This window comes from Pongo pygmaeus, chromosome 20, assembly GCF_028885625.2.
Source record: "Pongo pygmaeus isolate AG05252 chromosome 20, NHGRI_mPonPyg2-v2.0_pri, whole genome shotgun sequence".
Classification (NCBI taxonomy): Eukaryota; Metazoa; Chordata; class Mammalia; order Primates; family Hominidae; genus Pongo; species Pongo pygmaeus.
In genome coordinates, this window is record NC_072393.2 from 18,759,271 (window position 1) to 18,772,480 (window position 13,210).

Genomic DNA, 13,210 nt, shown 5'->3' on the forward strand with positions numbered 1-13,210 from the left:
TTTTGAGATGGAGTCTCATTCTGTCACCCAGGCTGCAGTGCAGTGGTGCGATCTCAGCTCACTGCAGCCCCTCCCTCCTGGGTTCAAGGGATTCTTCTGCCTCAGCCACCCGAGTGGCTAGGATTACAGGCACATGCCACAATGCCCAGCTAATTTTTGTATATTTAGTAGAGACGGGGTTTCACCATGTTGGCCAGGAGCTGGACTCGAACTCCTGACCTCAAGTGATCCTTCCCCCTTGGCCTCCCAAAGTGCTGGGATTCCAGGCATGACTCACCACGCCCAGCCTCGTTTTTTAATGACTGATGCTATTTATTGACATTATTCATAATGTCGAGAGACTGAAAGAAACCCAACGTGACCAAATAATGGAGTAATACAGCTATAAAAAGGAATGAAGACAATCTTCATATACTGACATTGAATGGTGTCTGGATATATTAAGTGAAAAAAAACCAAGGTAGAGAACAGTTTTTACAATATGTCATCTTTTGTGTGCAAAAAGAGAAATACATGCATGTGTATGTGTATATATATTTGCATGTGTGTGTATATATATATACATATATATATATTTTTTACCACACCAAGCACGTGAACCAAATTTGCTTATATTTTTAAATAAGAAACATAAAGGCCAGGCTCAGTGGCTCATGCCTGTAATTACAGCACTTTGGGAGGCCGAGGTGGGTGGATCACCTGAGGTCAGGAGTTTGAGACCAGCCTGGCCAATATGGTGAAACCCCATCTCTACTAAAAATACAAAAAAATTATCTGGGCATGGTGGCGGGCACCTGTAATCCCAGCTACTCCAGAGGCTGAGGCAGGAGAATTGCTTGACCCCGGGAGGTAGAGGTTGCAGTGAGCCGAGATCGTGCCACTGCACTGCAGCCTGGGTGACAGAGCGAGACTCTGTCTCAAAAAAAAAAAAAAAGAAACATAAAAAGTACGAACCAGGCCAGGCGCGGTGGCCCATGCCTGTAATCCCAGCACTCTGAGAGGCTGAGGTGGCTGGACCACTTGAGCCCAGGAGTTCGAGACCAGCTTGGGAAATACAGCAGCAAAACCCTGAATCTACAAAAAATGCAAACAAGTAGCCAAGTGTGGTGACTGTGCATGAAGTCTCAGCTACTCAGGTGGCTGAGCAAGGAGAACTGCTTGAGCCTAGGAGGCAGAGGTTGCAGTGAGCTGTGATCCTGCCTCTGCACTCCAGCCTGGGTGACAGAGCAAGACCCCGTCTCAAAACAAACAAACAAACAAAAGAAGCATGAACCAAAATCTAGGCCAGGCACGGTGTCTCACACCTGTAATCCCAGCATTTTGGGAGGCTGAGGCAGGTGGATCACCTGAGGTCACGAGTTCGAGACCAGCCTGGCCAACATGGTAAAACCCCATCTCTACAAAAATACAAAAATTAGCTGGGCGTGGTGGCGCATGCCTGTAGTCCCCAGCTACTCAGAAGGCTGAGGCAGGAGAATCACTTGAACCCAGGAGGAGGAGGTTACAGTGCATGCCATTGCACTCCAGCCTGGGTGACAGAGCGAGACTCCATCTCAAAAAAAAAAAAAAAAAAAGTAACCTGGGGGAATAAGGGAACAAGATGAAATCATAAGAATGAAAACCAGACTTCTTTCAATGTACCTTGTTGTCTGGTTTCAACTTTGGAGCATAATTAAAAATAAAAGTCAAAAGGAAAAATCAAAAGAAATCCCTAAAAATGGAAACAAACAAATGAACCTCACTGTATATCAAGTTGCAAAGACCCTATTTCAATTACAGTCACATTCACAGCTACCAGCAGGTTAGGATTTGGATATACGTGTGTGTGTGTGTATGTGTGTGTAAATTTTTTTACGACTGGGTCCCTCTTGCCCAGGTTGGAGTGTAGTGGTACCATATGGCTTATTGCATCCTCAACTTCCTGGGGTCTCAGGAGTTGAGACCCCAGTTACATCCTCTACATACTCAGCTACATCCTCTGAGTAGCTGAGACTGCACACAGGTGTCACTGCCACGCCCAGCTTATTAATTAATTTAATTTATTTATTTATTCATTTTGTAGAGATGGGGGTCTTGCTTGTTGCCCTGCCCTCACCGTGCTAGCCTCCAACTCCTGGGCTCAAGAGATCCTCCCACCTTGGCCTCCCAAAGTGCCAGGATTATAGGCATGCACCACCATGCCCAGCTGGGATATATGTTTTTAGGGGCTACTACTGAACCCATTACATCAGGTATCAGCTGTGGTAGCTTTAAACATAGGCATTTATTTGAGTAGTTTACTTCTCCACGGTGACATGCCTATAGTTTTTTTTTTTTTTTTTTTTTTTTTGAAACAGTCTCATTCTGTCACTCAGGCTGGAGTACAGTGGTGCGATCTCGGCTCACTGCAACCTCCGCCTCCTGGGTTCCAGCGATTCTCCTGCCTCAGTCTCCCAAGTAGGTGGGATGACAGGTGTGCACCACTGCACCGAGCTAATTTTTGTATATTTAGTAGAGACGGGGTTTCACCATGTTGGCCAGGCTGGTCTCAAACTCCTGACCTCAGGTGATCCACCTGCCTCAGCCTCCCAAAGTGCTGGGATGACAGGCGTGAGCCACTGTGCCCGGCCAATGACATGCCTATAGTTACACACACTTGCAAGCAGGACTAAAGCCTGAATTCCTAGAAGAGGCTTATCTAGGTGCCCATCAAAGGTTCCATCCCCTGGCCACATGCCTTGACTTTCAGGCCTACAAAGGAGCAATAGGGGACCTCTTAAAGTGACTCCTTGTATCCCAGCCTCCTGAGTCTCAGCACTGCCCTGAGAGCCTTTTCTTAGCAAGTCCAGGGTGAGGAACTTCTGGCTGAAAGGACCCTATGCCTCTCAGAGCTGAACTGGGGAACCCTTGTTCAACTTCTCAAAGATTTTCCTGCTGGGCATGGCGGAGCACACCTGTAGTCCCAGCTACTCAGGAGGCCGAGGCAGGATGATCGTTTGAGCCCGGCAGTTCGAAATCCCAATTCCCTGATCCTTCTGACTGGCACCGCATCCAGGTAGAGTGGACTCTGGAAGTCTGAGAAAGCCCAGGGGGCCTTACAAGAGGAAGCCAGGCCAGGCGCAGTGGCTCACACGTATAATCCCAGCACTTTGGGAGGCCGAGTTGGGAGGGGATCACTTGAGCCAGAAGTTCCAGACCAGACTGGGCAACATAGTAAGACCTACGGCTCTACTAAAAATTTTAAAATAGGCCAGGCGCGGTGGCTCACACCTGTAATCCCAGCACTTTGGGAGGCCGAGGAGGGTGGATCACCTGAGGTCAGGAGTTCGGGACCAGCCTGGCCAACATGGTGGAAACCTTGTCTCTACTAAAAAAAAAAAAAAAAAAAAAAAAATACAAAAATTAGCTGGGTGTGGTGGTGTGCCTGTAATCCCAGCTACTCGGGAGGCTGAGGTGGGAGAATTGCTTGAACTTGGGAGGCGGAGGCTGCAGTGAGCCCAGATTGCGCCACTGCACTCCAGCCTAGGCAACAGAGCGAGACCGCATCTCAAAAAAAAAAAAAAAGAAAAAGAAAGAGAAAGAAAAGAAAATATGGTGAAACCCCGTCTCTACTAAAAATACAAAAATTAGGCTGGCGCGGTGGCTTACGCCTGTAATCCCAGCACTTTGGGAGGCCGAGGCGGGTGGATCACCTGAGGTCAGGAGTTCAAGACCAGCCTGGCCAAAATGGTGAAACCCCGTCTGTACTAAAAATACAAAAATTAGCCAGGCATGGTGGCAGGCGCCTGTAATCCCAGCTACTCAGGAGGCTGAGGCAGGAGAATCGCTTGAACCCGGGAGGCAGAGGTTGCAATGAGCTGAGATCACGCCACAGTACTCCAGCCTGGGTGACAGAGCGAGACTCTGTCTCAAAAAAAAAAAAGATTAGCCGGGTGCAGTGGCCTGCGGCGGCTGTAGTCCCAGCTACTTGGGAGGCTGAGGCACGAGAATCACTTAAGGCCAGAAGGCGCAGTTTGTAGTGAACCGAGATGGTGCCACTGCACTCCAGCCTGGGTGACAAAGTGAGACTCCATCTCAAAAAAAAAAAAACAAAAAAAAACCGGAAAGAAACAGGTCTATGTCCTAGCATCAACATGGCGATGAAAGTAGCAGCAAACTGCATGCTGGGTCATCCTTTCTGACTTTTCTAGACTTTTCTACATGCAGTCTTTCTTTTTTTGCACAACTTCCAAACTCCTATTCATCGTTGAAACCTCTGCTTGGGTGTCCCCTTGTGGCAGCCAGTGGTTACTGTGGTTACTGCAGTTTTTTTGTTTGCCCTTTCAACAGTAAGGGTGGCCAATCAGAGTTCCCCATCCCCCTGGCTACAGGGATTGGTTAAAGGAAGAGCACGGAATTTACCAAGGCCAATGAGATTCTCCCCTGGGAAGGATACCGAGGGCTGGGAAGGAGAAGAGCTCTTTCCTGGGGAGTTAAAGGGAAAGTCCAGCACCCCTTAGGCTCTGTCCTCTGGAAGAAGCTTTCTGCAGAAATAATCCAGCAGACACAAGACAACGGAGGTACTCGGTGGAAAGGGAAGTATGGTTTGAGCCCTTGGATCCAGCTATAGTTGAAGCCACAGCTATGATGTTGCACTTAAATGAGCCCAAGAAGTTTTTTTTAATTGCTTCATCCACTTGGAATTTGCAGTCTGTCCTTGGCAAAAGAGCCAGTACTAACGCATATCTGCTCTGGGAACTCTTCCCTAGCTGCCCTGCTCAAAAGCTAATCATTCCTTCTCTTATACTTTGAACTTTAGTACTCTTCACTGATTTCTATCATTGCCTGGTTTATGCCATGTTGTAATTGCTTGTTTCAGCCCTCTTAACTTTGACTTGTAGGAGCAAGGACCTAAGAGGTTTCCTGGGGCTCTGTTTGGGGCTGTTCAGGACAGTTTACCCTCCCCTATCATCATGAATGCATGACCCAGGCTGGGGCAATCAGAAGGCTTCCCTGGCTGGGTGAGCATGGTGGCTCATGCCTGTAATCCCAGCACTTTGGGAGGCCGGCCGGTGGATCACCTGAGCCCAGGAGTTCGAGACCAGCCTGGGGAACATAGCGAGACCTCATCTCTCCAAAAAAAACTTAAGAAGAATTAGCTGGGCGTGGTGGCACGTGCCTGTAATTCCAACTACTTGGGAGGCTGAGATGGGAAGATGGCTTGAGCTTGGGATTTCGAGGCTGCAGTGAGCCGTGATCATGTTACTGCACTCTACCCTGGGTTACAGAGCGAGATCCTATCTTAAAAAAAAAAAAAAAAAAAAAAAAGGCTTCCTTGGGATGGTTTTGGGATTGCAGAGCTGGAGTGATCAGCGATCACAGTCAGGTATAGCCATGGCCATTTCTTCACTGCAAAGTCATGGCCGTGTCTAAGCCTGAGCCCAACTGTATCTGATGCTTCATAAATCTTCATTCTTCCCTATTCCACTAACCAAAATCCTATTCTGGATCCAGCTTAAATCATATTTCTGATTGGGCACAGTGGCTCATGCCTGTAATCCCAGCAATTTGGGAGGCCGAGGCGGGTAGATACACCTGAGGTCAGGAGTTCGAGACCAGCCTGGCCAATATGGCAAAACCCTGTCTCTACTAAAAATACAAAAATTAGCCAGGCGTGGTGGTGGGTGCCCGTAATCCCAGCTACTCGGGAGGCTGAGTCAGGAGAATCACTTGAACCCAGGAGGCAGAGGTTGCAGTCAGCCAAGATCACGCCACTGCACTCCAGCCTGGGCAACAAGAGCAAAACTCTGTCTCAAAAAAAAAAAAAATTGTATTTCTTCCAGCAGAAACCTAAGAAGTCTAGACCAATGTACCTCTCCAACTAACAAAAATACCCTACCCACTACTAAAAAAAAAAGAAAAACATAAAAGCCAGTACTGGCAAGGTTGTGATGAAACTGGCAAACATATGTTTCCTTTTAAATGGGAAAAAAGTTGGTATTATATCTCAAAAGCTATAAAAGTATCACACCCTTCAGCTCAGCAATCCATTTCTGAACATTTCTACTAAGGAAGTCTTTCGGGTGAAGGGAACCACCATGCCAGGGCCTCACAGCAATATCTCTAATTCTAAAAGAGCAATATTTTGCTGGGCGCAGTGCCTCATGCCTGTAATCCCAACACTTTGGGAGGCCCAGGCGGTGGATCACCTAAGGTCAGGAGTTCAAAACCAGCCCAGCCCAACATGGCAAGACCACATCCATCTCTACTAAAGGTACAAAAATTAGCCAGCCATGGTGGCGTGTGCCTGTAATCCCAGCTACTTGGGGGGCTGAGGCATGAAAATCGCTTGAACCTGGGAGGTAGAGGTTGCAGTGAGACGAGATCACGCCACTGCACTCCAGCCAGGGCAACAGATTAAGACTCCATCTTAAAAGTAAATAAATAAATAGCAGTTTAAAAAAAAAAAAATTAGCTGGGCCAGGCGAGGTGGCTCATGCCTGTAATCCCAGCACTTTGGGAGGCCAAGGCAGGAGGATTACGAGATCAAGAGATCAAGACCATCCTGGTCCACATGGTGAAACTCCATCTCTACTAAAAATACAAAAATTAGCTGGGCATGGCAGTGATCACCTGCAATCCCAGCTGTTTGGGAGGCTGAGGCAGAAGAATCGTTTGAACCCGGGAGGCGGAGGTTGTAAAGAGCTGAGATCGCGCCACTACACTCCAGCCTGGGCAACAAGAGTGAAACTCCGTTTCCAAAAAAAAAAAAAAAAAGACAGAAACGCAGACACCCTCCTGGGTTGCGCTTCGCTGGTCAAGGCAGTGACCCTCTCCCATCCAGGGAACCAGGAGCCTCACATGTATCAGGCCCTTCCTGATCCATGGCCACCTGAGCTGAAACAAAATATCATTTGTACCTTGCCCAGTGCATTCCTGGGTGCAGGCAACCAAAGAACAGAGGTTCATTTGCCCCTGTCCTTGGCCGCCTTCATATCCCAGAGTCAGAAGAAGCAGAGATTCCTCAAATGGGTTTTTTTTGTTTGTTTTATTTTTGTTTTTTTGAGACGGAGTTTCGCTCTTGTTGCCCAGGCTGGAGTGCAGTGGCACGATCTCAGCTCACTGCAACTTCTGCCTCCTGGGTTCAAGCGATTCTCCTGCCTCAGCCTCCCGAGTAGCTGAGATTACAGGCATGTGTCACCACGTCTGGGTAATTTTGTATTTTTAGTAGAGATGGGGTTTCTTCATGTTGGTCAGGCTGGTCTTGAACTCCCGACCTCAGGTGATCCACCTACCTCAGCCTCCCAAAGTGCTGGGATTACAGGCGTGAGCCACTGCACCCACTCATGGGGTCTTTCTTTTTTTTTTTTTAAGACAGAGTCTCAAAAAGACCCCCTCAAGTGGGGTCTTGAAAATTCCTCCACTGTCCACCTGCGCCCAGTGGCCTGGTAGAAGTTCCTTAGATGGGCACGGAGACTGTTGGATCCAGCCCCCCTTCGTCCTGCACACATCTCTGCCCCCATGCATTAATTGTGCACCTACTGTGTGCTGGCACAGACTAAAGGGAAAGAAGACCCAGCCTCAACGTTCAAACTACTCCAGGCGAAAAGAGGGAGAGGCAGGGGTGGGGAGTGGAGCAGTAAATATACCCTCCAAGGGGCGGGCGAGGGCTGGACGTGGGAGCAGGGGCCATGGGCAGTGGCTGACCACCAAAAGCACATCTGTGGGCCTAGTCTTTTTGTTGTTGTTTGAGACAGGGTCTCTCTCTGTTGCCCAGGCAACATCTTGCAGTGGCAAGATGGTAGCTCAGGCCAGGTGCGGTGGCTCACGCCTGTAATCCCAGCACTTTGGGAGGCCAAGGTGGATGGATCACTTGAGGCCAGGAGTTCGAGACTAGCCTAGCCAACATGGTGAAACCCCATCTCTGCTAAAAATACAAAAATTAGCTAAGTGTGGTGGTGCATGCACGTAATCCCTGCTACTCGGGAGGCTGAGGCAGGAGAATCGCTTGAACCTGGGAGGTGGAGGTTGTAGAGAGCCAAGATCACACAACTGCACTCCAGCCTGGGCAACAGGGTGAGACTCTGTCTCAAAAAAAAAATAAATAAATAAAAGGATCATAGCTCACTGCAGCATTGAACTCCTGGACTCAAGTGATCCTCCTGTTTCAGCCTCCTGAGAACCTGGGACCTGATGAGCTCACTACCACCTTCAGGTGATTTTAAAATTTTTTGTAGAGATAGAGTTGCCCAGCCTGGTCTTGAATTCCTGGACTCAACTGATCCTCCTGCCTCCGCCTCCCAAGTATGAGCCTTGTCTTCTAGCCTGAGCTCCCCAAAGGCCTCACTATCTCCAGACACCACCTGGAGAAAAAGGACACATTCATCCTTTAAGAATGCATGTCTGGGCCCGCCACGGTGGCTCATGCCTGTAATCCCAGCACTTTGGGAGGCCAAGGCAGGTGGATCACCTGAGGTCAGGAGTTTGAAACCAGCCTGGCCAACATGGCAAAACCCTGTCTCTACTGAAAATACAAAAAAGTAACCAGGCGTAGTGGCAGACAACTGTAATCTCAACTACTCGGGAGGCTGAGGCAGGACAATTGCTTCAACCTGGGAGGCAGAGGTTGCAATGAGCCGAGATTGTGCCATTGCACTCCAGCCTGGGTGACAAGAGCGAGACTGTGTTTAAAAAACAACAACAACAACAAAGAATGCATGTCTGCCCAGACATCTCTCTCCCTACCATGGCCATGAGGCCCCCTGCAGTCCTCAAACTGGGCTTGGTTTACTCTGACAGAGCTAAAAGGACAGAGCCCTAACGCAGAGCCGTGTGGTCCCCATGAGCTCCAAATCTCCCTCCCTTCCAAGGCCACTCCTATTAGCAACTGGCAAAGCCCGGAGAGGCTTGGAGCCCCCAGGGGCAGGATCTGAGCGCCGGTGCAGAGTCCATGAGTCCTGCCTTCCCCCACCTGGCTCCCTAGGGCTTGGGTTCAGGGTGGCCTTAGTCCTCAGAAGCTCCCCAAACTTCCCTGGGTTGTGGAGGTGGAAGGCTAGAGAAAAATGTAGCTTCTGCCCAGCGCAGCGATACACATCCATGGTCCCAACTACTCGGGAGGCTGGGGCGGGGAGATCACATAAGCCCAGGAGTTCTGGGCTGTAGCACACTGTGCTGATTGGGTGTCCACATTAAGTCTGGCATCAATATGGTGACCTCCCGGAGCAGGGAACCACCAGGTTGCCCAAGGAGGGGTGAACCAGCCTAGGTTGGAAATGGAGATGGTCAAAACTCCAGTGCTGATCCGTAGCGGGATCATGCCTGTGACTAGCCACTGCACTCCAGCCTGGGCGACAGAGTGAGACCCTCTCTCTAAAAAAGATAAATTTTAGGCTGGGCACAGTGGCTTATGCCTGTAATCCCAGCACTTTGGGAGGCTGAGGCAGGCGGATCACTTGAGGTCAGGAATTCCAGACCAGTACGGTGAAACTCTGTCTCTACAAAAATACAAAAAAAAATAATTAGCCAGGCGGTGAAACTCTCTCTACAGGACAAAAAAAAAAAAAAAAAAAAATTAGCCAGGCATGGTGACCTGCGCCTGTGGCCCCAGCTACTCCGGAGGCTGAGACACAAGAATTGCTTGTACCTAGGAGGTGGGGTGAGCCAAGATTGCGCCACTGCACTCCAGCCTGGGTGACTGAGCAAGATTCTGTCTAGAAAAAAAAAAAGAGATACATTTAAAAAATGCAGCTTCTTTTGCAAACCAACATCCAGCTGGGCAGGTTTTGCTCTACTTAACGTTTTTTTGTTTGTTTTTTTTTTTAGATGGGTATTGCTCTGTTGCTCTGGCTGGTCTCAAACTCCTGGCCTCAAGCAATCCTCCCACCTCACCTTCCCAAAGCACTGGGGTTACAGCAGGGGTCCCCAACCCCTGGGCTAAGGACTGGTACCAGTCTGTGGCCTGTTAAGAACCAGGTCGCACAGCAGCAGGTGAGCAGCGGGCAAACGAGTGAAGCTTCATCTGTATTTACAGCCAGTACCCATCACTCCCCAGTATCTCCTGAGCTCCACCTTCTGCCAGACCAGCAGCGGCAGCATTAGATTCTCATAGGAGTGTGAACCCTATTGTGAACTGCACATGTGAGGGATCTAGATTGTGCACTCCTTATGATAATCTAATGCCTGATGATCTGAGGTGGAACAGTTTCATCCTGAAAACATCTTCATCCCCCCCAACCCCCAGTGCATGGAAAAATTGTCTTCCACAAAACCAGCCCTTGGTGCCAAAAAGATTGGGGACTGCTGGATTACAGGCATGAGCCTCTGCGTCAGGCTTCACAGCGTTTTTTTTTGTTTGTTTGTGTTTTTGAGACAGAGTCTCGCTGCGTTGCCCACGCTGGAGTTCAGTGGTGCGATCTCGGCTCACTGCAACCTCCACCTCCCAGATTCAAGCGATTCTCCTGCCTCAGCCTCCTGAGTAGCTGGGATTACAGGCATGCACCACCATGTCTGGCTGATTTTTGTATTTTTAGTAGAGATAGGGTTTCACCATGTTTGCCAGGCTGGTCTCGAACTCCTGACTTCAAATGATCCACCTGCCTTGGCCTCCCAAAGTGGTGGGATTACAGGTGTGAGCCACCGTGCCCGGCCATTTATTTTATTTTTATGTTATGTTATGTTATGTTATGTTATGTTATGTTATTGAGATGGAGTCTCGCTCTGTCGCCCAGGCTGGAGTGCAGTGGCGTGATCTCGGCTCACTGCAAGCTCCGCCTCTCGGGTTCACGCCATTCTCCTTCCTCAGTCTCCTGAGTAGCTGGGACTACAGGTGCCCGCCACCATGCCCTGCTAATTTTTTGTATTTTTAGTAGAGACAGGGTTTCACCGTGTTAGCCAGGATGGTGTTCATCTCCTGATTTCGTGATCCGCCCGCCTCGGCCTCCCAAAGTGCTGGGATTACAGGCGTGAGCCACCGCGCCTGGCCTATTTATTTATTTATTGAGCCAGAGTCTCGCTTCGTCGCCCAGGCTGGAGCGGAGTGGTGCGATCTTGGCTCACTGCAATCTTTGCCGCCTGAATTCAAGCGATTCTCCTGCCTCAGCCTCCAAAGTAGCGGGAATCACAGGCATGTGCCACTGATAGGCGAGTGCTGGGAGAGGAAGAGAGTGGTCCCTTTAAATGATAGGGAAGGGAACTGCGGGGTAAAGGAGGGCGGGGTCCCTGGCTAGGGCTCCACCCCCAGAGACCTAGGTGAAGACCCGCACTGCTGCCTTCGTGCCCAAATATTGCATTTTCCAGGACCACACTGGCCCGCCACTCCCCCATCCTGTGCCTTTAAAAACCCGAGGCCCTAGCGGGCAGACACACAAGCTGCTGGACGTCTTGACGTACACATCCGTGGAAGAAGATAACAAGTGGCTGGACAGCGAGAGGACGTCGAGGGAGCACGCTCGCGGAAGAGCACACTGGCATGCGGGCGGGTCGTTGACCAGTGAAACTAGGCAGAGTTTGGCCTGGGCAGTCAGAGGAGAGCTGGGGCCGCCTAGCGACCCAACTCCAGAGAAAGACCATCTCCCTTCTGGCTCCCCCATCTACTGAGGGATACTTCCACTCAATAAAACTTCATACTCATTCTCCAAGCCCAGGTGTGATCTGATTCTTCTGGTACACCAAGGCAAGAAACCCCAGGATATTAAAATCCCTCTGTCTGGGCTGGGCGCAGTGGCTCATGCCTGTAATCCCAGGACTTTGGGAGGCCGAGGTGGGTGGATCACTCGAGGTCAGGAGTTTGAGACCAGCCTGGCCAACATGGTGAAACCCCATATCTACTAAAAATAAAAAAAATTAGCCAGGTGAGGGTGCAGTCACCTGTAGTCCTAGCTACCTGGGAGGCTGAGACAGGAGAATCACTTGAACCTGGGAGGCGGAGGTTGCAGTGAACCAAGATCGTGCCACTGCACTCCAGCCTAGGGGACAGAGCGAGACTCTTGTCTCAAAAAAAAAAAAATAAAAATAAATAAAAGAAAAAATAAAAGAAATCCCTCTGTCCTTGTGACAAGGTAGAGGATCTAATTGAGCTGGTAAGCTGCCTATAGATGGCAAACTAAAAAAAGCGCCCTGTAACACACAACCCCTGGGGCTTCAGGAGCTGTAAACATTCACCCCGACACTGCTGTGGGGTCAGAGTCCCACAGCCTGCTCATCTGTATGCTCCCCTAGAGGTTTGAGCAGAGGAGCACTTCAGAAGCAAGCCACACCCCCGTCGCCCACCCTGCGAGGGGAACAAGGGAACCTTTCCCGTTTCACCACCATGCCTGGCTAATATTTTTTGTATTTTTAACAGACGGGGTTTTCCCATGTTGGCCAGGCTGGTCTCGAACTCCTGGCCTCAAGCAATCCACCTGCCTCAGCCTCCCAAAGTGCTGGGATTATAGGTATGAGCCACCACACCCAGCCAGAGTCATCCAATTCATAGAGACAGAAAGTAGAATGCTGGTGCTAGGGGCTGAGGGAGGGGAATAGGGAGGGAGCGTTTAATAGGTATAGAGCTTGTTTGGGAAGAACAAGTTCTGGAGATGGATGGTGGTAATGGTTCCACAACAGTGTGAATGTACTTAATGCTACCCAAGGGTATGCTTATAAATGCTTAAGATGGAAAATTTCATGTTATGTACATGTTACTACAAACCACCCCACCCCCGGCCGAGGCAGGCAGATCACTTGAGGTCAGGAGTTTGAGACCAGCCTAGCCAACATGGCAAAACCCCATCTCTACTAAAAATACAAAAATTAGCTGAGCATGGTGGCATGCACCTGTAGTCCCAGCTATTTGGGAGGCTGAGGCAGGAGAATGACTTGAACCTGGGAGACAGAGGCTGCAGTGAGCCAAGATTGTGCCACTGCACTCCGGCCTGGGTGACAGTCTCAAAAAAAAAGTTCCTCCAAGCTGGGCATGGTGGCACATGCCTGTAGTCCCAGTTACTTGGGAGGCTGGGGTGGGAGGATGGCTTGACCCCAGGGGGTGGAGGCTGCAGTGAGCTGTGACTGTGCCACTGCGCTCCAGTCTGTGAGACAAAGCAAGATCATATCTCAAAAAACAAAAACATGGCCCAAACATGATTAGGGCTACCAGTGAACATTAGCCTTTAGCTAATCACTAGGGCAGTGGGGCATAACTCAGTTTCTCCCCATCACTGCTGATTCTACGTGTTTTCGTTCCTCCCATTGCAATTGAGGAAACTAAAATTCACTGTCA

General features: G+C 49.7%; 1 long non-coding RNA gene across 1 annotated transcript; it reads left to right on the forward strand.

The window, feature by feature from the left end:
- The first annotated feature begins 4,426 nt into the window (after positions 1-4,426).
- Positions 4,427-11,594, forward strand: LOC129020997 (uncharacterized). The gene is made up of 3 exons (XR_008495935.2): positions 4,427-4,538; positions 9,781-9,945; positions 11,254-11,594. It is a non-coding gene; the product is annotated as an uncharacterized LOC129020997 (long non-coding RNA).
- The last annotated feature ends 1,616 nt before the right edge of the window (positions 11,595-13,210 follow it).